This window comes from Tachypleus tridentatus, chromosome 8 (genome assembly GCF_004210375.1).
Source record: "Tachypleus tridentatus isolate NWPU-2018 chromosome 8, ASM421037v1, whole genome shotgun sequence".
Classification (NCBI taxonomy): domain Eukaryota; kingdom Metazoa; phylum Arthropoda; class Merostomata; order Xiphosura; family Limulidae; genus Tachypleus; species Tachypleus tridentatus.
The window spans coordinates 112,526,274-112,549,199 of record NC_134832.1 but is presented as its reverse complement, the minus strand read 5'-3'; the positions used below and the strand labels follow the sequence as shown (position 1 = coordinate 112,549,199).

At 30.8% G+C, this 22,926-nt stretch overlaps 2 long non-coding RNA genes across 4 annotated transcripts in view; both read right to left on the bottom strand.

Moving 5' to 3' along the window:
- The window catches only part of LOC143223224 (uncharacterized), a 334,153-nt gene extending 323,903 nt beyond the window's left edge, over nt 1–10,250 (bottom strand). Inside the window, exons 1-4 of one of the 3 annotated variants that reach the window (XR_013012760.1) lie at nt 10,119–10,250; nt 9,348–9,534; nt 8,624–8,701; nt 6,731–6,864 (exon numbers count right to left, since the gene is read on the bottom strand). This is a non-coding gene — a long non-coding RNA (uncharacterized LOC143223224). Of the gene's footprint in view, nt 1–6,730; nt 6,865–8,623; nt 8,702–9,347; nt 9,535–10,118 lie in introns of those variants that run through there. The other 2 variants (XR_013012761.1, XR_013012762.1) reach the window with 2 other exon arrangements.
- A 549-nt stretch (nt 10,251–10,799) lies between these two features.
- Nucleotides 10,800–13,949, bottom strand: LOC143224250 (uncharacterized). The gene is made up of 3 exons (XR_013013290.1): nt 13,736–13,949; nt 12,792–12,935; nt 10,800–11,140 (listed from the first exon to the last, which is right to left on the bottom strand). It is a non-coding gene; the product is annotated as an uncharacterized LOC143224250 (long non-coding RNA).
- Between the last annotated feature and the right edge of the window lie 8,977 nt (nt 13,950–22,926).

Below are 22,926 nucleotides of genomic sequence, written 5' to 3'. Positions count from 1 at the left end.
AGTGACATTAAGTATACTCGTATGTTGATATTATTCAATAATTTTTCTTCTTTTATTTAGCAAAATAAGAATAAACATTCTGGTTTACCCAGACATTGGTATAATTAATGGTTTTCCCACAGTACGTTTCAATACTATGCTAGTTCAGCGTCGTTAGATATGGAAACAATATATCATTGTTGATATTATTCTTCACAACTTTAAGTTTGTTTAATGGACGCCTATGTTGAGTCTTAACAAATGTCTTGTTTTAAATTTCAAAGAAAGGTTGTTTTGAATTACAATACAATTCTGTTTTCCTAACATGCTTTGTGAAAGTTATATTTTGTTATTTTAATCATTTAGTTATTTCTCTACAGAAATGATTTTATTAAGAAACAAAAATTCAATTCTAATAATCTTTTTGCAATTTCATGAAATCTATGGATCTCGTGTTGTTGGTATTGAACTAAACTATTGCTATCTTCTGTTGACAAATCTTCTGATTGTATCATACATTTTATTAAGTGAACACTGAAAAGCAAACTTTACGTTCCTCTTTATAAACACGAATCTCTTACATTTTAAAAATAGTCTTCGCATTTTTAAGCTTTTGAGAACTGAATTTCGTATATACATATGAGGCTGCGTATTTTCTGAACTCCGAGAATTATTGCAAACGTTTGGAGTTTCAATAGAATAAAAAAAAACAGTCATACACTTAACATACGAATTACCATAGCTGTAAGCTATAAAATGCGATCTCATTTCTAGTACATAATATGGAATAAATAGAGAGTAAAACATAGCAAGAATGATGAAAACTCTAGACGGTAACAGATATCAAAGCAATTCTTCCCGAAAAATGGTGAAATTTCATATACGAGTGAAAATTATTGCTTTTTTCTTGTTGTTTTTTATTTCACGCGAAGCTACACAAGATCTATCAGCAATAACCGTCCCTAATTGAGCAGTGTAAGACTTGAGGAAAGGCCGTATGGCACCTGGCCATGTTGGACCATTATAATTAATTACAAACTAACTTTAATTTTTAAAGTAAGCGTTTCTTGAGGTAAGTATTTAAACAATTTAAGTGCAAAATAAGAAACTGTCATGAGTTAAATTTCAGTTCATTTGAAAGCCTATTAGGGTTCAACGGAAATGTTTTATAACCAATAGAAATTAACACATTTAATTTTGAATTCATTGTATCACTTAGAAATTTATGGTGCTCTTTGTAGTATGAAAATATTACACACAGTATTGCCGCTATTTAATGCTCTAGGGGCGTTGCAAACTATAAAAGGCGTGCTAAATAGAAATTAACTGAGTAATATGATAAAACATTGAACATAAAAATATATATCTATAATAATTTGTAGTAAACACAAACAATTTATTTGTAGGTTTACAGTAAGTATGGTATTTATAGTTTGGAAAAGCAAAAACTCCTGTAAATTAGTCTTGACATGTGCTATGTATTCGCCTGTCACTGGCATGACGATAAGTTAGTTGTTGCAGCGAACAATAGGCTGGAAAATTGTAATCCACGTGATATTTATCAGTTATTAGTATTGACTGCTGATCTCTGCGATTAAGTTTCATTTTATATCTTATTCTTAATACTTAGGTCATGGCGACTATCGATAGTCATACACTGTGACATTCAAACTTAAACTGTTGTTGTTGATGAGGAGAGAGGCAAGAACCTACAGAATTCTTTGTTGGATTACTGCTGCTGTGGCAATAGGTAAGCCTTATATAGATGGAGATAATTAGAGGGAGCATTAATCGAAGTCAAACGCCATGATAAATTTCATTTTATTGGATGGAGAAAGGGTCGCACTTTTCGCACTTTCATACGTTAAGTTATGAACTACTGGTTTCTGTACTTACAATGCTAAGATTCAGGGTTAGGTTCCTTGCAAGGCATTCTACTACTTTGTATGTTTTTGTCAGAAAACCTAAAACAACTGAACAACTGGGCATTATGGCAAATACTTTTTATTTCTTTAACAATTCAAGACATTAATAATCTCGTATAAAAGGTTGGTGCATATTAAATTTAAGTTTATTTGGAAGTGGATTGGAGATTCAAGTTATAAAAAGTTAGTGGTAATGTATTATATGGACAATGAAGTTAAATATTTAAAATAGAATCAAGTAGTTTCTCCACTACTTGGATATTAAAAACATTAGTATTCCAGTAGAAGTTTACCTGTTATGTATTCCATTTAATTTTGATGGAGACCAGACGCTCAAGTTACACAGAATGACAAAAAGTTACGAGGTTGTGAGAGCTCTTTCTGAGAGCTTGTATACTCTTTTAATAATCAAAGCATGTTTTGACTCGACTTACACAACACTGGTGCCTACCCTAACATGATAATGCTAGTTTTGCATTTTTGCTGGTTGCCATAGTTATGGGGGCTTTATAATGTGACAATAATTTCCACTATAAAGGACTCGAGTGATCTGGTTCACCTGGTGAATTTCCGTTTGCTAAAAGCAAACTGATCCGTGAGCATGAAACGGATCCACACATCTCTTCACTGTTTAAATGTGCACTCCAAAAGAATATATTGAAAAAGTTTCAAACGATAACTTTTGTCAAAATGAAGTGCTCATTAGAAACTGGAAGCAACCAAATGTATCAATTTCAAAGAAAGAGACTTTTCTTTATCAAATTACTGTTTTAAAAGCATATCGTTCGCAAATATTGAAAGTTGCCTATGAACTACCCTTGGGAAGTCATTTAGGACTCAAGAAGACGCGTAAATAAATTATGAGATATTTCTTTTGGCCAAAAAAATTAGGAAAGATGTTTCTCGGTTTTTCAAAAATTGTCGTACCTATCAATTGGTTGGAAACCTTTTCCAGCATTCAAAGATTCCTTTCGTCGTGTGATTATTGACTCTGTTGGGTCCATTCCAAAAATTCCATTGGGACATCTGTATTTGTTGACAATTATGTGTGCATCCACACGATTTTCTGAAGTTATCTTCCTCTTAAGAAATATTTCAGCAAAAAATCTAGGGCACTGATTAATTACTCTACTTTTGTTGGCTTTCTTATGAAATTCAATGTAATAAAGGATCAAATATTATGTCGGTTTTTTTAAACAAATCGTTTACCAGCTCGTCGCTAAACAGATGAAATCTAACACCTACCATCCTGAATCGCAAGGTATTCTTGTAAGATTCTAGTCTACCTTAAAAATGTTATTCGGACTTATTCTCTAGATAATGAGAAGGCCTGGGATGAAGGAGTTAATTTATTATCATTTGCTATCCGTGAGTCAGTTCAGGAGTCGTTAGGGTTTAGTCCATTCAATTTGGTGTTTGGCCATTCAGTGCGTTGTCCTTTGAAATTACTGAAAGAACACTAGTTTATAGATGACCGAAAGAAATGTACTTACTGAATTATGTTTCCAGGTTTCGGTCCAGATTTGCGGATCCTTGTGAAGTGAAAAATCAACTTGCTACTTTATTTAACGAATATGTGTGTATATTTGCGGACGTTCTAAATCAAACCAATATTGCTATTTATGACGTTATGTAGGTCAATAATCTCTTGTGAAACAACGTCCCTATCGTGTGTATCCAATCAAGGCTGATAAAATGCGTGAAGAAATAAGAAATTCTGAATTCCATTACAGAACCGAGTGAAAGTAATTGGTATTCATCTTTTGTTCGGTGGTATTTTGCATAGACATTCGCAAAGCTAATGCTTTGACAAAAACAAATTCTTATTCCATTCCAGAAATAGAGGATTGTATTGCTAAAATAGGAAAGACTCGTTGTATCACAAATGTGACCTGCTTAAGGGAAACTGGGCTGTTCACTAACTAACCTAGCAAAAGAAATCTCTGCATTTATCACCCCTGATAGATTATACCAGTACTATTTAATGCCAATTTGGAATGAAAAATTCTTATGCAATTTTGAGAGAATGCTGAATCAATGTCTCAACACACTGTTGGATGTTTGTATTTGTGTTGATCATATTGTAATTTACAGTAACACCTGGAAAGAACACTAATGTGTATAACGTGGTGTTTTTGAAATGACTAAGAAAGTCAATACCACTGTAAATATGGCAAAAAGTGATTTTTCTAAGGCCAAAGTTGTTTAGCTAGGTCGTTGTCAAGTTGCTCCAATACAAGACAAAGTTGATTGCGTCGTGGATTATCCAATCACTAGAAACTGGATAAGCTTGATGATATTTTTAGGAATGGTTGATTATAACAGAAAGTTTGTTAAACGTTTTGCTGACGTCACTATACTATTAATAAATCTTATGAAAAAATAACAAAAAGTTGTCTGAAAAATGCCAATATGCAATTGATAATATTATATTTTCATTGTGCACTTAACTTGTACTGATGGCACCAAACTTTGATAAGCCTTCCGAAGTACCAGTTGATGGCACCGATTGTCGCGCTGACCCCATTCTGTCGCATTTAAAAAAACAGAGATACTGAACACCATATTTGTTATTTTTCTAAAATGTTTAACTCTCACCAAAAGAATTACTCAACCGTGGATAAAGATACATTGGTTTCAGAATATTTCAATACATGTATATCTGCATTTCAACCATATATTGTCACTTACACTGATCACAACCCATCGACCATTTGAATCAAATGAAAGGTAAGAAAAGAAAGCTGTTAAATAGAAGTTTAACATCAATACAATATGGTGTGAAGATAATTCTCGTCAAAGGGGTTGATACTTCTGTGCTAATGCACTTTCACGTGAAGTGTAATTTTATTATCATCAGCTTATTTGTATCGTGTTATATATTTGAGATGATTTTTAAAGTTGTATAATCAGTTGACGATGTATTGTATTTAATCTGTTGGTCGCAGTATATAAGTATATATGCATATAAGATCTCAGTTAACTCTGCCTGAGAGCTGGGAATTGCTTTCAATATAATTAAAAAAGGTTTCCTGTTGATGTTGAAATTTCATATAAAGAGGAGTTAATACCTCAAAGGAATAATTGTTTACTTTTTTTATCAAATTAGAGGAAAGATTACAAAGATCAAATTAATATGTCACAGGTAAAAGTTATACTTTAAGTCATTTACATAATTGGAAATATTATTCTCTTGTTTTAATGAAGTTTCTTACAAAATCGAATCATTCTCTGATGACAGCTAACAGAAAGTCTGGCAAATTGAGCTAAAATTAAGACCATACTAAAAGATAACCATTTTATCTTTTCTGTAGCTGAAATATCAAGAAAATCAACTCTCAATCTATTGAAAGGTAAACAACTGATTAGCGATGTGCAATTTGAACTAGAAAAAGTTAACAGCTACTTTTTTGTATACGGTTTCACATGCTACATTTCAATTGATATGAAAAGCAAATAGGATAAAGCTATTCCAACTTCGTATAGAGGTGTTTTAAAAGCAATAGACGTTAACATTTATTTTTCGTGTAAAAATTCATTGTATCATTCAATAATTTCATACTTTTACTTGAAGGTGTGAAAAGTTACACATTTTTTAGTTTATTCTACTGAATTAAAGAAGAAGGCTCAACTTTCTCAAGTTCACAGTTTGTGAAGTTCTAATCCATTCATACCTCAGTGAGTCAGAAGTAACCTTTCTCTATTACACTGTTAAAACCCAGGGCTAGATTTCTCGCGGAGTAAAGAGGGACAAATATCCTGTTTTTGAGATTTACGGAAAATTCAAAACCAACAACTGAAAGGGGAGATACATTAGTTTGTAGAAAGTAGTCCCTATTGTTTTAGATATTCAACAGATTAATACTCCATTTTAAAGATGAGGTGCATTAAATTTTGTTTTATTTGGAAGTAGAGTGGAGATTCAATTTAAATCGATTTAATCAAAGTGTATATATATATATATTATATTAAACAGTATACAAATTATACTTGTCCCTGAAAGTGTTCTGTGTAACGAATATGTAAATTCAAAATTAAGAGTAATAAATATTTTTTCTCACTTTTAAGTTCATCTGTTACGTTCTGTTGTGGTTTACAGAGTGCATTATTTTTATTATTTATGACATGCACACGTCTTACTGATGTAAAGACAGAGAAAACTGCAAAGTTATATAATCCTTTATATAATATAATTTTAGTATCTGATGACTGACTGACACACACAAGTCAGATTACAAATCAAGTACCTTAACCACCTGGGTATACCGTACCTTATCGTTAGTGAAAACAACCGTTTTGTCCCTTAAATATCAAAGACATTAATTTCTTGTTTATTCATTGTGCAAAGGGGTTAAATACTTCAAAACACTTTGTAGGACTTTTTGAATCTAAAAGGTTGATCTCTGTATGTTTTCATTAAAATTTGGAGAAGCGGCGGATATGAAAAGATTTCCAAAATGAGTGAAGAGAGATAGCTCACCTTTGACCGCCAGAAGGATAACTAAAACACTTGTGTTAAACAAAAGAATCTCTCCCCAAACAATATATTCTTTACAGAGCTTTATTCTTATCAACTCAAAAATGTTTTGCAGAACAGCCTTCCCAAACAAATTTGTCCCATCTCTGTAAACAGGAAGTATGAAATAAGACTTCTTAACTTAACGCTGAATAATTGATGACTCATAATTATTCACCATGTACAAAAAAAAAACGAAACCTTAAAAACATTTTTTGTTTCCCGATAAATTGTTTTGTCGCTTGTGAATGTTTCAGTATTCAAGGTCTTGCTTATAATTACAACAGGGATATATAACAATGACCAAACAAAATATTAAATGTTTTTATTGACATTTTCGGTAAAGAAAACCGGCTTACATCTTAAAAGACGTATTTAATATAAGTACAAGAATAAAAGAAGTGAATCAGATATTTCCAGCTCTCACGGGTTAAAGAGAAGATCCTGAAAAATAAAATATTAATATTTATTGAATATACAAGTTTTATACAAGAAAAAGTGAATCATGTGATAATCTTTTGGCTTAAGTATAGAAAGTAATTTCAAACAATTTTTCGAACACCCCCATGACCTTCGTCCTGTCATCCTGTATCACAATGTCAGGTTTGATGCTGATTCATCAAGAAATTTGAACAAATAGACATTCACAAACATTAACGTTTATTTATATATATAAATACTATTTCCAGTTTCATACGTTTTAATCTCATATACGTTGTGAGTTTGAGAAAATAATATAAAATACACGAGTTCAACAGCAGAAAATAATACCAAAAGATGTTACTTAAAACAAATCAATCGCGAAAAGCAAAGGAAAAAGTAATGTACTGCCAGTAAGAAGCAAAAGCTATTTTTATGTCTGTGTGTTAAAGATATTACGTATTATCATTGACTTCCAGACGAATTTCCGAATTATTATGTTACATATTACGAACGACTTCAAACTGAGTTAATTTCTAATTTAAATTTAGGAGGCGATTAAATGTCGATATGTATTACATTTATGATATTTGCCAACAATATTGATACGCAGAATTCTCCTTTTTAACACAAATACATTTTAATATATAAACTACAATAAAATTTATAATAACAGTTATTATAAATAATGATTGTAACAGATTCAGTGTTATAAATTTATATTAATATCTACATTTGTTTCTCTTTGATGCGAGTGACGTATATTGTTGGATATTTATTGCAGAAGCCCGCCTGTTATCAAAATTTACACATGATTCTCGAGAGCAAGAATTAATAATATATGCTTCTAAGTGGCGTGAAGCCAGCTAAGAAAAGAAAGCGCTGGCTTAAGAGAGGTGTAACAATATCAATTCAGGATTACTTTGCTCGTCGTGTATTTGGTTCGTCGCTAAAATATTCAGTATTAGACCTATAGTATATAGATCAAAATTGGTAATAACTAAATAAACTTCTAAATTCAAATTTTCGGTTATACGAAATCGTAATACGTAACGAACGTAACAAAATAAATCGGATATTCGTCCGAGATAAATAATAATAATACGAAACTTGATTTATATAGTTCTATTCTTCACAGGTCTCACACGTCACTTACAAGATAATTTTTCAGGAATGAAAGAACAGAACCTAATGCCCTCTTATTAATATTTGAAGTTAATTTTATTATGTTAAATGGTTAATTATGTTCAAAATCTGCAAACACTTCTAATCAAGTATCTCTAAATACCAGATTAATAAATTCTAACTACAGTTAGAACTTCCCAGGTTTATAATATACTAATATTACCAAACCAACAGAATAAAATGTAAACTGCCTGTTGGCGCATCGATTTATCAAAGTTAAGACGAGGTTTTCGAAAGCTCAGTTGGCTCAACAAGTGCTCTCGTGCTTTTGTAAATCATATATTGTTGATTCTTACACTTAAGATTCTTCTACAAATTTAGAAAACAGGCGAGAATTTTGCAATACACATTTGACAATATGTCAGATAGATGCATTTCGAAATATATATTTAAGCAAAACAATTACAGATATCAAAATAAATACATTATTGTAAATCCGTTACAATGAGTGAAAGTAATAAACAACACGATTATATTTACGCTGGTATGAGTTAGTTTGTGATAGGAACAACCAAAACATAAAAATGTTGGCAACCATAATAAGGAAACTGAACATATTCGTAACACTAATTTATCAAATAACTGATAATACACTTACCCTTGCATAAAGACGTCGGTTACTCATTTAAATCAAATTCTCGTGGTTTTTCTCCCTCTTTGAACTTCACTTCTTTAACTGTTACATAAAAGGTATGAAAATGATTAAGGTATGCGTATGATTAGTAAAGTAACATTTTTTCTGGAACTGAGAGATGCAGCATTTCAGTATCGTAAAAGTTTGGAGTAGCTGCTAAGACATTAATCTAATACAAACATCGTTTTTCGAATGAGAATACTTCTACTGGCAGACGATATTACAACACTAGATTACGTATTTTGACGCCCGTTGTGGGCAGAGAAAAGAAAGTTCATTGTGTTGCTTTGTGTTTAAGTTGAAAAACGAATCAAAATTGTTACTTTAGTACCTAAGATACTTTAAATACATTGCACACGACAAATTTTCTGCTCATTATACTAGTGTAATAAATTACACATCAAGTCGTGTTTTCTGATCAATGCATTGTTTTCAGCTAATGTATAATTAGCTCTCTTTACCTGAGACCTGAGTGAAGAGAAATAGTAAATATACGTTACAATATTCTCGTTTTGTATCTATGATACAACCTAACTGCTCGTTTTAAGAGTTTTCGTTCGTTTAAACATTCAGTAATTTTGAAAAGTGTGCATATGTGTCAACTGAATAAGCAATAATAGATAAAATATTGTTTTGAGGGAAAAATATATTAACAGATAGATCTAACCTGTTTACATGATAATATTACCTTTAGGTTTATCTGGTAAGCCGAATGGAACCGGACCATGGCAAATCCATCTACATAAGTATGTGCAAATACCATGTCTACAGTGAAGGAGTACACAATGGTACCAGCAGCGACCTTCAGTCTCAATTGCAACTCCACATATCAAAAGGCATAAAAGAAAGATCGTTGACTTGTTCATGATAATTATCTAAAAACACAATAAATTTCGTATTTGGAATCATGCCATACTGGTACGCATAAAACTAAACAGAATTAATATTAGTAATCTGATATCAAGAGAACATATAACCACAAGAATTTAAGAGAGAAAAGGATCAGATAAAATATATTTTCTTCGTTAATGGGGTTGTTCCATCATAACAAATGATTACATACATCTTTATATTTAGATGTGTCATAAGAAAATTTAGAACATTATTATTAAAGCTTTCTTTTCAGGTTTATTGATATCCTATTATACATATATGCATATTATTAGATGTCCTAGTAGAACGTGTCAGATATTTTTCTAATTCAGTCCATCTTATCAACGTTCGATACCTATAACACGTAACTTTTAACCGAATGTATCAAGAGTGTATAGTTTTGGCATTATCTTGTTACCTAACGTGAATGTGGTTTATACCCGTTAATGCGACGTGTTAAACATTTTACTTCATTGCAAATTTCATGTTGTTAGTATTGTACATATATTTTTTTATAATAATGAGAACAATTTCTCAAAAAGCAAGCAACCGAAGAGTAGTTGAATAATAACAAAATGTTACTTACTTTCTTGTACGAAGTGAAAATCAGGGTGCGCACCAGAGTCTGATCGAAGGCTATGAAATTATTATCTTATATATATATATACACTAAGTGATGACGTGACTTTTTATTCAACAAAATAACAGTGATTTCTACTGCCTTTTACTTGGAACTATTCAACAAAATAACAAAAAGTGATTTCTACAGTGTTCGAAAACGTGTGAAGGTGACTTTTATGTTCTTTGAATCTGCTTTCCATTTTTCTACAATATAGAAGTGCCAAATGTTGGTTATTTGTTTGCTGATGTCGGGAATATATGGTATGTATTTACTTTAGTTGGTTGATTTTGCTTTCTGTCGTCATCGTTAAATCTGGTGAGCATAGTTTTATGGCTGTGTTTATTTGGTTTCTTAGTATGTTGAGTTTTTGTTTTATTTCACTGAGTCCCAAGGAATGTATGTATGGGTGATTTTTCGGTGGATTTCTGTTTGAATTGTGTAACACCTAAAGAAAATATTATTACTTCCATAAATAGTTCTTTATTCTCAACTGTGTCCTGTTTGAACAATTTTCCAACTATTACTTAAATGATCCCGCTATAAAACATATCATTTAAATTTTCAGCAGATTGTTTACGTTTAAAATCACAATTATCTGCAAATTATTACAATATAACGGTTGCGGGATTCACATATTTTTAATGCGTAACACTTGTAACACCTAAAGAAAATATTATTACTTCCATAAATAGTTCTTTATTCTCAACTGTGTCCTGTTTGAACAATTTTCCAACTATTACTTAAATGATCCCGCTATAAAACATATCATTTAAATTTTCAGCTTTTACGTTTAAAATCAAATTATCTGCAAATTATTACAATATAACAATATTTTTTTTTGGAAAAGGAAAGTATAGATATCTTTATCTCTCATAATATGACAAACCCTCCATCCTAAGTACCATTTTAGTATTCCTCCTCTGAACTCTTCAATGTCTTTTCTGAAGCAAGGAGCCCAAGACTGAACTGAATTCTCCAAACATGACCTAATTAGTGACATATTCAGATAAATTATAACCTCTTTAGACATGTAATCAATACTTCTATAGATACAACCCAAAATCCTCTTTGCCCTTAAACTACTAACAGCATACTGCTTGGATGGCTTAAGAAATATATGAACCATTATATTAAGATATTTTTCCTGCTTGACAGTGTTAAGATTATTTCCATCGAAATTATAATTCAAATAATGATAACCCATATGCATTATCTTGCATTTATCAAAATTAAAACCCATATGCCATTTGTTTGCCGAACTCAGCAGCGTTTTCTTCACAGTCAGCAACACTCAAAACATTGATATCATCAGCAAAGTTAAGAAAATTATTGACTGTCCTTCATCTCCGTCATTAATATAAATCAAAAAGAGCAATGTTCCTAAGACTAAGTCATGAGGTACACCATTTGGATCTTTAATCCAGTATGACTTCACCCCATTTATAATAATCTTCTACTATCTTTCATCTAGTCACTCGTATATTAAATCAGTTAATGTATCTCCCACAGTTAGAGATAAGATTCGTTGCAAGCCGTTTCATATTGGTCTGTGTCAAACGCTTTCTTAAAATCCAGATACGCCGAAACTAAGTGTTTTATTTCTCACCCGGATTATGATCACGAACGGAAAGCTATTAAAACAATGAATGAAATGAAATTACTTATACATGTTTGTAAGTTCTTGTGATTGATTTGTCATTTACGATTAATCTGCGTGAGAATTCGCGTGAGCATATGTAATAATTGTTATTTAAAGTATTTCAAAGTTTCTAAATAGGATTCAATTTGACCTCTTACTCTCTTGAACGTTTTACACTTTTCATAATTCCTTTCTCTCGAAATGATACAGAAATCACACATATACATACATACTACTAATGTATTAGACTTCATTAGGGTTATGTATTTCTATCACATTACAAACTGGTTCATGAAGGATGGCCAGTGTTTATTCAATAACAAACATATGTTATCATTCTATTTAACGAATAGTTCGTGAAAGTTTAGAGTGGAAAAACACGTTTTTGCACATTTTACTCAACAAGTCTTGCTACTTTTCCTTACGTAACATCGATACTAAGAAGCGGTGGTTGTTTGCTGGGATTTCCCTATTTCATCATTCACAGAGAACTTTTACATTATACTAAAACTGTAATCGATCCTAAAACAGATATACACATGGGAACAGTGGGAGCGATATTCCACGTAAAGTATGTTGGACTACTAACAAAGCCATATGGAGATAATAAGTTTTGGATAACAAGATAATAACGTCAGCTTCCCTCACTATCTTCTCTAAAAGAAACACGATAAGAGCTTGTCGTGTAGATTCACCGTAAATACATAGGAATAAATTACACTATAAAATTAACAGCTGATCGGCATTTGTGTAGCGGATGGTGTGTTGTTGCATTCATCAGTGATTGTAAGTGTGTGTGTGTGAGTGAATACAATTGCCAACTAATTAACCGTGTTACATAATTAACAAACAAAGGCTGAACTTAGACACAAATGGTCTACCATAATACCAAGTTAATTAACGTAAATCAGTAGAGGATTGAAAACAATTTTGAATTTTGTGACAACATAATTTTTTTTAGAAAAAGTAATCTTTCAAAACAAAAAGTGCACACTTACCATCTATATATTCAATGTAGAAAGCAAAGTCCGTTCTCTGTCCGAAATTTGTCATAATTCTCTATTTATTTTGGATTGTTATGTTTTTTATCACTCTAACATGTTTGAAGTTTTCTTCTGTCTTTGATTCCTTCAGTTCATTCTCTGTCAAACAGTAAATTAATGTGTGATAAACAGCAAGCAAAAAATAAGAAAGCTTCTTATTAGATCTTTCGAATCTATTAAATGATAGCTATGTGTAAGTGAGTGAGCAAATTAAAAAAGAATCAGAAAGCCCAAATTACCCAAATATCTGATCCAAAAAAATATTACTTTTATCAAATATCCTTAAATCATTCGTAAATTATTAATTTGATGTTTTTAAGATAATGAAAAAGAAATGAGATAGTTATCACTGTATAATACAGAATTTTAAAATGTGTAATGAAATACAATGTTGGGAAATGTATCCAGATTTTCAAAAGAAATTACTACCAAAAGATCAAACTTTTACAACAAAAAATATAAAATCAATATTTATAAGAAGCAAGAGGGATTTTATAATAGCCGCGAGGTTTGAGATTATTTTAGTCAGAATTAGAGTAAGTTAATTTCTTAGCTCTTGACCGTGATCAAATAAATTAATAGAAAGTGCTTGACTTCCTGCAAACAAAACTGTAAATAGATCTGAAATTGATCGAGAGATGAGGAAACTATGAGCTAAAAGTTTGTAATTGAAAAAGACAACAACAACACAGAGACGTTTTATGTGTTGCCATGCTGCGGGTTAGAAATATCACTTTCCAACATATTTTTGATACCAAGATGTAGTTTATCTTGCTATTAACTTATATTAGCTAAAGTGAGTATCAACCAGAAAATAAACTTTTCAGAAGATGTTTATATAAAATTTTAAATCTATATAGTAACCTATACTCTTAAGTCGGACGGTAGTGATAATTCACCTTTTGTTACTATTAGATTTCTGGCAAAATACGAAATTACAAAGCTACGCAAAGAAATGTTAATACTCTGTCCACTACGGGTATCGAAACCTATATTCTAGATTCGTAAGTACGCAAATATATCGCTGTTCTATAGGAGCATAAGAAATAAGAATGTATTTTGTAAGTTTAACGGATAACGTCTTTGGAAACTAAGAATTAGTTCAGGGCTGTAGCACTAATATTTCTAGTAACATTTGTTGGCTTGTCCAGAATCTACTGTGTTAGTTCTAGGAAAAATCCTCAGGGTATTTCACAACAGCTAGTCAACTAGAAATGGAACACGTTAGTAATTGTACTCTTCACCCTGACCTGACTGAAATTTAATTGTATTTCGAAAGGAAGTTATGGGTTTTTCGAAAACAACTGTTTTACATATGGTGAATTTACGTCAAAGGTGTGAGTCACACAAAAGTTCATTCAGTGTAACGTGTTATAGATGCATGTGCTATGTTTAGGTTGTTCAGTGTCAGGGAACCAACTTGTTGTCTATAAAAATTAAGATAACATTGTAACATCTTTGAATGATACTCATGACATATTTGGTGGCTATTAAATTGAATAATATCACTAAGAATGAAGAATTATATTTAAATGATTATGTGGGTTTGGGAGCTGCTAACTTACTGCCTCACCTCTGGTAAATAAGTGAAAACCAGAGATTGATGCATATAGCCTAATTAGCTTTGCCATCTTAATAATTTGAATAATTACAAATAAAAATATTACATACTAAAGCAAAGCAGAATATCATGCTACGTATCAAAGGCGTTTATTAGGCTATAAAACAAACATTTGTGTATACAGATATATGAAAATAGTGACGTGTTTTTTATTTCTTCAGTTATTAACTCACATTGCTTTGTGTCATCGTGAAAAATGCAGGCAGTTTTTCTTTCCGTGAATCACATTACGAAGATGACCAAATTATTGAGAAAATAGAGTTGCTTAAGAACGTATCAATTATTACTTCGTTAAGTAGTTCTTTTTTATGTAATGTGTCCCGTTTGAACAATTTTGTAACTTTTGTAGCTATCTTTGATGTGTATGATACTCCTATATAACTGAACATTCATCGTGGTACTGCTAGATTTATGAGTGGATTAACTCCAAATTATCAGACTCAATGAAATATCAACATTTCAACCAAAATTTTTACATGGCGAAGAACAGAGAGAACAATAGATAACTGATATCTCTGCAGGTGTAGACGATATTCACATTCATTGTGATATTATAATCGGAATATAACAAAACGTAGTAATTTAACGATATTTCCTACTCCATGGCTTATTCTGCTCCTCATAGAAGATAATTAGGATTGAAAAAAACAAGTTCAATATATGCAGATTTTAACAGATGATTTCTTTAATAGAATAAGAATAAAGATTACAGATCAAAACGATTATTTAAACTACTTGAACAAAGAATGAGTAAATTACAAATCACTTTAAAGTACTAATTACTGTATTATAACAAATACGGTTTTTTGTGAAAGGACAGAAACATTATGTATTTATATTAATGTTTTAAACAAAGGAAAAACTAAAGGTTTTTAAATACTCTGAGTAACCTTCTAAAAATTATTTTTCCATAATATAGAAATGAACTAAAAGAGTTTAATTTCAAAAAAGGAAACAATCTGGAATCTAATGAGTGTAATTAATTTTTTATTGAAACATTGTAAGAAGTTTTGATAAAAACAGCATTGTGAACTTAGAGTCTTTATTGATTGAAAAGAATTAGTTCAACATTAAATCAAAATTAGAGGTATAAAAAATAAAATTTCACGCAGTGGTTATATTTCTTTAGAATTAAAAATTACAAAAAAAGATGGTTTCTCAATTGGATAGATTGAAAGCATCTTTTGTGCCTTCTGAATTACATATTGATGAAATTGAATTACCCTATCTCGTCGCTCTTTTCAAAAATTTTTATATACCGTACTCTACAAGAACGTTAACACAAGAATATTTTGTCATTCTTTTTATTTTATGGGGCTAATCCTTCCATGTCATTAGAAAATGCAAATTTCAATAATATGGTAATGCTTCAGTGCTTGATGTTGACGAATGAATGAACCATTGTTAATTGTGTATTGCGAAAGTCCCTGGTGTTATTTAAATATGTGGAAGATTCTCTAGTATAAGAATCAACAACACAAGTTTTACGAATGCACTAACATATCTTGAAATATAAGTGCCAACTGAGAATCTCGTTTTAGAGCTTATGAATGGTAACCAATCCAATGCAGAGAAGCGGTATACATTATTGGTTTGTTGTGATTAGTATACGATATACCTCGGAAGTTCTAACTATGATAAATGCTTATTAATAGGAAAAGTACACATAATTGAGAAGGAACGTTTAAAGATGTCGAACATTACAAAACATTTAACTTCAGAGTATTAACTTCCGATGTTAATATTTCTATGAGGATATGAAATATCTTCTTCGATTAAAAGTCAGCCAGTAAACCATGTTTGGCTACCCAAGAACAGAGCTAGCTATCTTCCCTTCAATTGTATCTGTGTATCAAAATAGAATTAATTCGCTCGTCGGGAACCTAGACAAAATATTTTTTTTTTAAACAAGATAGAAGTTTGTAAAAATTTTGTATATAACTCATTATTGGTAAAAACTATTTGTAATAACCGTTACAATAAATTTTATTATTGTTTGTATATTTTAATATGTTTGTGTTAAAAAAGAAGATTTATGTATCAAACTTGTTGGCGAAAATCAGAAACTTGGTACATATTGACATTTAATTAATTTCTAAATCTAAATCTAAATTTAACTCAATTTCAGACAGTTTGAAATTGTAATGCGGAAAATATTTAAGTTGTAATAGAAATATTTGTAAAAGTAAATAATCTGAGTGCACTAAATATAAAAATAAAATGAAAAATATGTAACACAGATGAAACAGTTAAATTAAGGTAATTATATATAGAAACAAATATAGAAACGGGTATTATATAGAAACAATAAAGCAGAGCACGAGTGTAGTAAAAGAAAGCAATTATTAAATGTTTCAGAATCATCAAAATTCCGTCATCGGTAATCCAGAGGTACAAAACAAACAAACTATATCTGTAATTACACCAATATTGTAAGAAGTAAATTATTTGAATATACAAAATATAATAGAATAAAATGAAAAAGATGTAGTACATATGAAATAGTTTAAGACAGATTTAAACAGGTGTTATTTAGAAAATATTTATGTATATGTGATATGAACAATGGTCAGTCTTCACACAATCAATATAACATTTTTGTTAAATTTGATTTCAGAATAACTTCACGGTTAATATTAGATAAATAAAAGTTGATAAAAACATTACTTTATGTTAATTTCTAAATCTCATTTCAAATATGTGCTTGAACTTTTAATTAAGGACTCTCTTCTCCTTTTTGAATAACACTAGACAGTTATGAATTTCTCCTTGAGTCCTGTGGTTGATAACATTTTCTTCTGTTACTGTGAAGAGCACTCAATTAACAACTGTAGGTTACAACTTTATATCATTATCTGAATGTTGATTCTAACAAAAGCTTTTTTGTGAATAATATTAAGAACCATGTCTAATATATCTCAGATATTTTTATGCAGCATTATTTTCTTTCAAATATCATAATTCTTATGGACATACTTAGAACCAAAATGCCCTGAGTCCTAATAAAGCTAGTAAAACTTATGATAGTACTTCCATTATCAATTCTAAGCGGATTTTTGTTTCTTGCTACAGTCTGAGTACACAATATAGTGGGAGGGCAAGGATAATGTAACTGAATAAGATAATGAACACGTTATCATAGATTAGTTTAATTCAAGTACACTTGTGTTCAACAACTTCAATAAATGACTATTCGTTGGTAAAAGAGTAGCCTAGGGGTTGGCGGTGGGTAGTGATGGCCAGTTACCTTCCCTCTAGTCTTGCACTGACAAACCGGGACAGCCAGTGCAGATGCCCATTTTTCTAGTTTTATTTATGGTTGTCATTTATTCCTAGTTCTCTAACAGCGTTAATCAGTTTCATTGGCTTTGAAAAATACTTTAAACGGAATATACATTTTGTAATTAATCAGCTTTTGAATTCATTTTTCTAATTTGATTATCGTTACGGAGCAAATACAGTATTGGTACTAGTATTTAGACAATGTAGCTGTAATTTTTCTCAAGATACACGATCTTTTGTTCTATTGTACTTCTACTACTGGTATGGTAACTGACTACGAAGTAGGTAATTTGTTTTACTAATACTAATGTTAGGAAATGAAAGCTAAATCAAGTTACACAGGGGAACTTTTAAGACGTTTTTAGAAAAAAATGCTTTGTTTTGAATTAATTTCGGGTAGAGAGTTGCATATGTATCGTATTAAGGATAAATTCGTATTAATAAAGACATTCTTGGAATTATCGAATGCAAACAAAACAGGTTCAACTTCTTTTTAATACGTGACCTCAATACTGCGAATATTTGTTTGTTTTCTGGGATTTTCCTATTTCATTTAGAATAAGTAATTCTCACAACAAGTTTATGCTTATATTAGGTCTTAACACTTGGGAAAAGCTTTAAAAATGCCGATTTTTGTTTCCACGATTTAGAACTTTCGCGGAACAGTTCCACGTACAAACTAGATTTGTCCTTCTTACGAGATAAACGTGTACTCGATCTTTTACTCTTAGAAAACTAATAAAACTGATATCTAACATAAGCACCTTTCTAATAATGGGAAGCTTAGATGTGTTTTGGATATTATTCTGATATTATATATTTTTAGTTGTTCAGCTCTAAGTTGTAATTAGATCACCAATTAACGCTTTACTCCTAATACAAATTCATTACAAAATATTCTTATGATAAGAATTTTGAGGCAGTATAGAGAAATAGCTTAATTGTTCAAGAGACAGCTTATCAATAGGTAAAACCAAATCATCTGTACAACTCATAGTTTCTGTTTACAAACTTTGAAACCTGCTATTGTTTTCTTTTCATTCTTTATCTTTTAAAGTTAACTCTTAAACCAACAACTTCTATATCTGCAACATTTTCTTTGTTGCTTTACCATCTGTCTCACTTACATTGAGTCGCCGTTATACAAGACGTATCATACAAAATAATGTCATACAGAGTTCCAACACGCATGTTCATCTCAGTTAAAGTTTTATGCAATTAAACGTGGATAATCATTACGTATTGTAGTCGCACACTTCATGTAGAGTGTTTGACATGTACCTGTATGATACTTTTCATGAAAAATGTAATTAACTGGAGTAAAATCCCTTCCATCCCTCTATCACCTTTGGCAGTATCTCATGTAATCTACGTATATGCACAGATGACAACTAAAATTACTTGAAACTATAGTTTGTAGCAAATCATGATTTTTTGCTCTTTTCGATGAGAGCCACAACATTTTTGGATAAAATAGAAATAACCTTCAGTGTATACATATCTCAAAAGTCTAATAACAGCAGCTGGAAAATACTTAATCATACAGAGTATTCTAATTTACGTAACATTTAATATTACGAAAATTGTATATATTTATGATATCAGTTAGAAGTTATAGATAATATGGAAAATAAGCAAGTGGTGTGTAAAGTTATATCATCCCTTATACCAGTTATTTGATTTTATGCTTGTCATATACATTAGCATTAGGTCTCGTACGTTTTTAAACACTACATTTGCTATGTTGTCTCGTAGCGATATTCAAGATTTAGAAGGCAATATAATAACAGTGATATTTTCATATCGATTGCCGACGATGAGTCTCACTCAATCTTGAGCTGTACCGGTCGGATGTGACAAAACAAACATAGCAGTGGTTGGAACAATATTGATATTTATACAACGATTTACATTCAAGAAACACATTTCTTCTCATCTCCAATAATCTGATTCTCATATTAAAAGAACCTCGAGTAACAGCTATCATATTTCATAGACAGAAGCATCAGAAGTATGTTTCAATAATCTCGCCTCAATGCCTTTCCGACTTATAAAAGTTTTTGGATGATTTGATATATGTATGGCTAATTTGTAAATTTCTTGACTTTGGACGTTTAACTAGATAAATTTAAGGATCGACAAACTCTCATCAAAACAAGATGTTATTCTATATCAAACGTTTTGCAATTCACTTTTATTTTGGATTTTTGCCAGTTCAGGCTTAAATTTATTTTTGTGAATATCGGAGGTCGTCTCCTTTTGGCAATAGTTTGTTTTGCTTGTATTTAAGCAAAAATATACAAAATGGGCTATTTGTACTCGGTGCATCACGAGTATCGAAACTCGATTTATAGCGTTATAGCTTTGTAGAGATTCCGCAGTGTCGTAATAGTGCAAAGTTTTACAATAACCAACATCAGATACTTGTTTTGTTCGTTGTGTGTGTGTGTCTATTAGAACAACGTGAACTGTGTTTATGGTTTACCCAGCCATTCACTATTCAGTGATTTATAACAAGATTTCTTTGACATATAAAAAGACCGCAGATTGAAAGGAGTATTCAAACAGGATGACGGAGCACAGGCTCTCAGAATCATCTCATACAAGTGTTATATATTTGTAATTTAAATAAACAAAGCCCATTAACGCCAGGAATTGAATCCAACAAAGTCGGTGTACTTATTTTTACGATTAATTTTCCTACAGAGCTATATATATATGTGTGTGTGAACTTTCTTTTGTATCAATTTAAATTTCTTTGCCATTCACATTTTTACTTTATAAACCAAAATGATCGTAGAGGATGTGCTGAAGAAAGTATGAGTATTAGTAGGTTTCGTTGTATTAAGATAATCTTAATTATTAGAAAGATGGAAACGAATCTTACATAATTTTAAATGAACCTCTTAGGCAGAGATGTTGTATAATACATAACTTGTTTTCATCTGTATAATAACAATGGGTGACTATTTTTTTTATTTGTTCATAAACTTATACGTTCGTTATCTTTTTCGAACATCACTGAGTTGGTTAAACCACGACATGGGGTGGAATAAGTATTACAACATAAAATTACAAGCAATCTCTTTTAGAAAAAATCAGTAACTACAACATAAAAAGAAAAAAAAGAACATCAAATATGGTTACTTCAGGTATAATTTATTTATGCCCAAAAACAATGGTTTTATATTTTCATTAGCATTTTTAGGAAGTTTCTAGCGCGGACTTTTTATTATGAACTATGATACAAATATAATAAAAAATTGTAGAAATTTCAACACTTTTCTAAAGTAATAAATATAATTGCAATTTTGGCAACACCAACTACATAATTAAAGAAAGCACTAAGTTACAAAACATAGCAGCGCTGTTACTTTCTAAACTGAATTACGATTATTACAGAATTCGTGAATATAAAAGAAATGGCAGCCAAGATTCTCTGTAAAATTATGAGACAAACTGGTACAGTGTGAAACTGATAAAGTAAATAATTATATATATATATACACATATATAGGTGCATATATCATCAAATATTCATTATGCTTCTAATATTTGTTAATGAAGAACAAGTTTAACCATAAAAAAAAACAACTTCAAGTGAAAATCACTTATCTCCAATGTAATGGGAAAATTAACAAAGTGAAAAGTTTCCTCAGTGTGGTTATTCGGTTGGCCCGGCATGGCCAAGCGTGTTAACGCGTGCGACTCATAACCTGAGGGTCGCGGGTTTGCATGCCAATCGCGCCAAATATGCTCGCCTTTTCAACCGTGGGGGCGTTATAATGTAACGGTCAATCCCACTATTCGTTGATAAAAGAGTAGCCCAAGAGTTGGCGGTGAGTGGTGATGACTAGCTGACTTCCCTCTAGTCTTACACTGCTAAATTAGGGACGGCTAGCACAGATAGCCCTCCAGTAGCTTTGTGCAAAATTCAAAATGAAAAACTTTCTATTACATAAATAAAAAAACAAACGTTTTTTTCTCAGCAGAAAATACTTATAATACTTATAAGAAATTTTCATTATCTTTGTAAAGTATTTCGCCAAAAGAAAAATCATCACGGCAAATTTATTGCTTTTATAGATAAGGTGCTAGATATACAACTCTCTAACCTACAATGACAAGAAACATCTCTGAAATTTAACAATGCAAATAACATGTATTATCTTATTGCTTATAAACGTCCTTTACTTACATTAACTTTTCATTTATGTTCATCAACATGCACCACTGTCATTTAATATGCTGATAATGTAAATTGCATAAATATGAAATATATATTTATATATAAAGAAAGGTATGGTGAACTAAAGGATTATATTCTTCTCATTTTACTGAATATGAACTAATAAAAATTTCTAGCGAAATAAGAAAAACGTGTTAAGAATGTGTAAAACATTTAACACTTTCTAACGGTTTTAACAGTCAGAATGTAAATTGACTCTAAAACATAAAGAACAATACATATAGATTCAGTATTTAGGACTCTACTGGCATAAATAGGAATACCTGCGAGTCTATCCTAACAATATAATTATGTGATAACTACGACTTCTTCTGCCGTGTTTAAAACAGAAAGTTTAATTAATTAAAGCACTTGCTGAGTACCTGCCGTTTAACATTTCGTCTCATCTTAGACTTCATTTCCAAAAACAAAGAACAAGAAACTGTCAGTTATCTAAAATTAATGCCATTTATAAGATATCGCATGCATTTATTTCTATTTGTATGTATATATAAAGTTTAGTTCAATGTTTGTCATGAAACAGTTGTTGAAATATAATTATAAAAAGAAACTACTATCTCTCGTCAAGTATCTAAGTAAATGTCCGACCTGCACCAAATGACAGGGGAATAATTTACATTGAAAATATTTCTAACTTAGAAATTTATCGTTGCTGATGTATTACTAATATTAAATAAGTTATCATGACGAACAAATCAATGATTTTTCTTATGATCCTATTGCAATTATAGAACTCGATATGAAGCTGGCGCCATCTTCATGGACACCGTATACTCTTAGTTAAGATCGCTGGTATTGTTGTATTATATGTTGTGGTATTGGAGGATATAAAAGAAGAAAGAACAATGATGGTAACAAATATGTCATATGAAACTATATACCTGTAACGATATATCAAAGCATCATTTTAAAAATACAATAAGATATTAGTGTTTCAA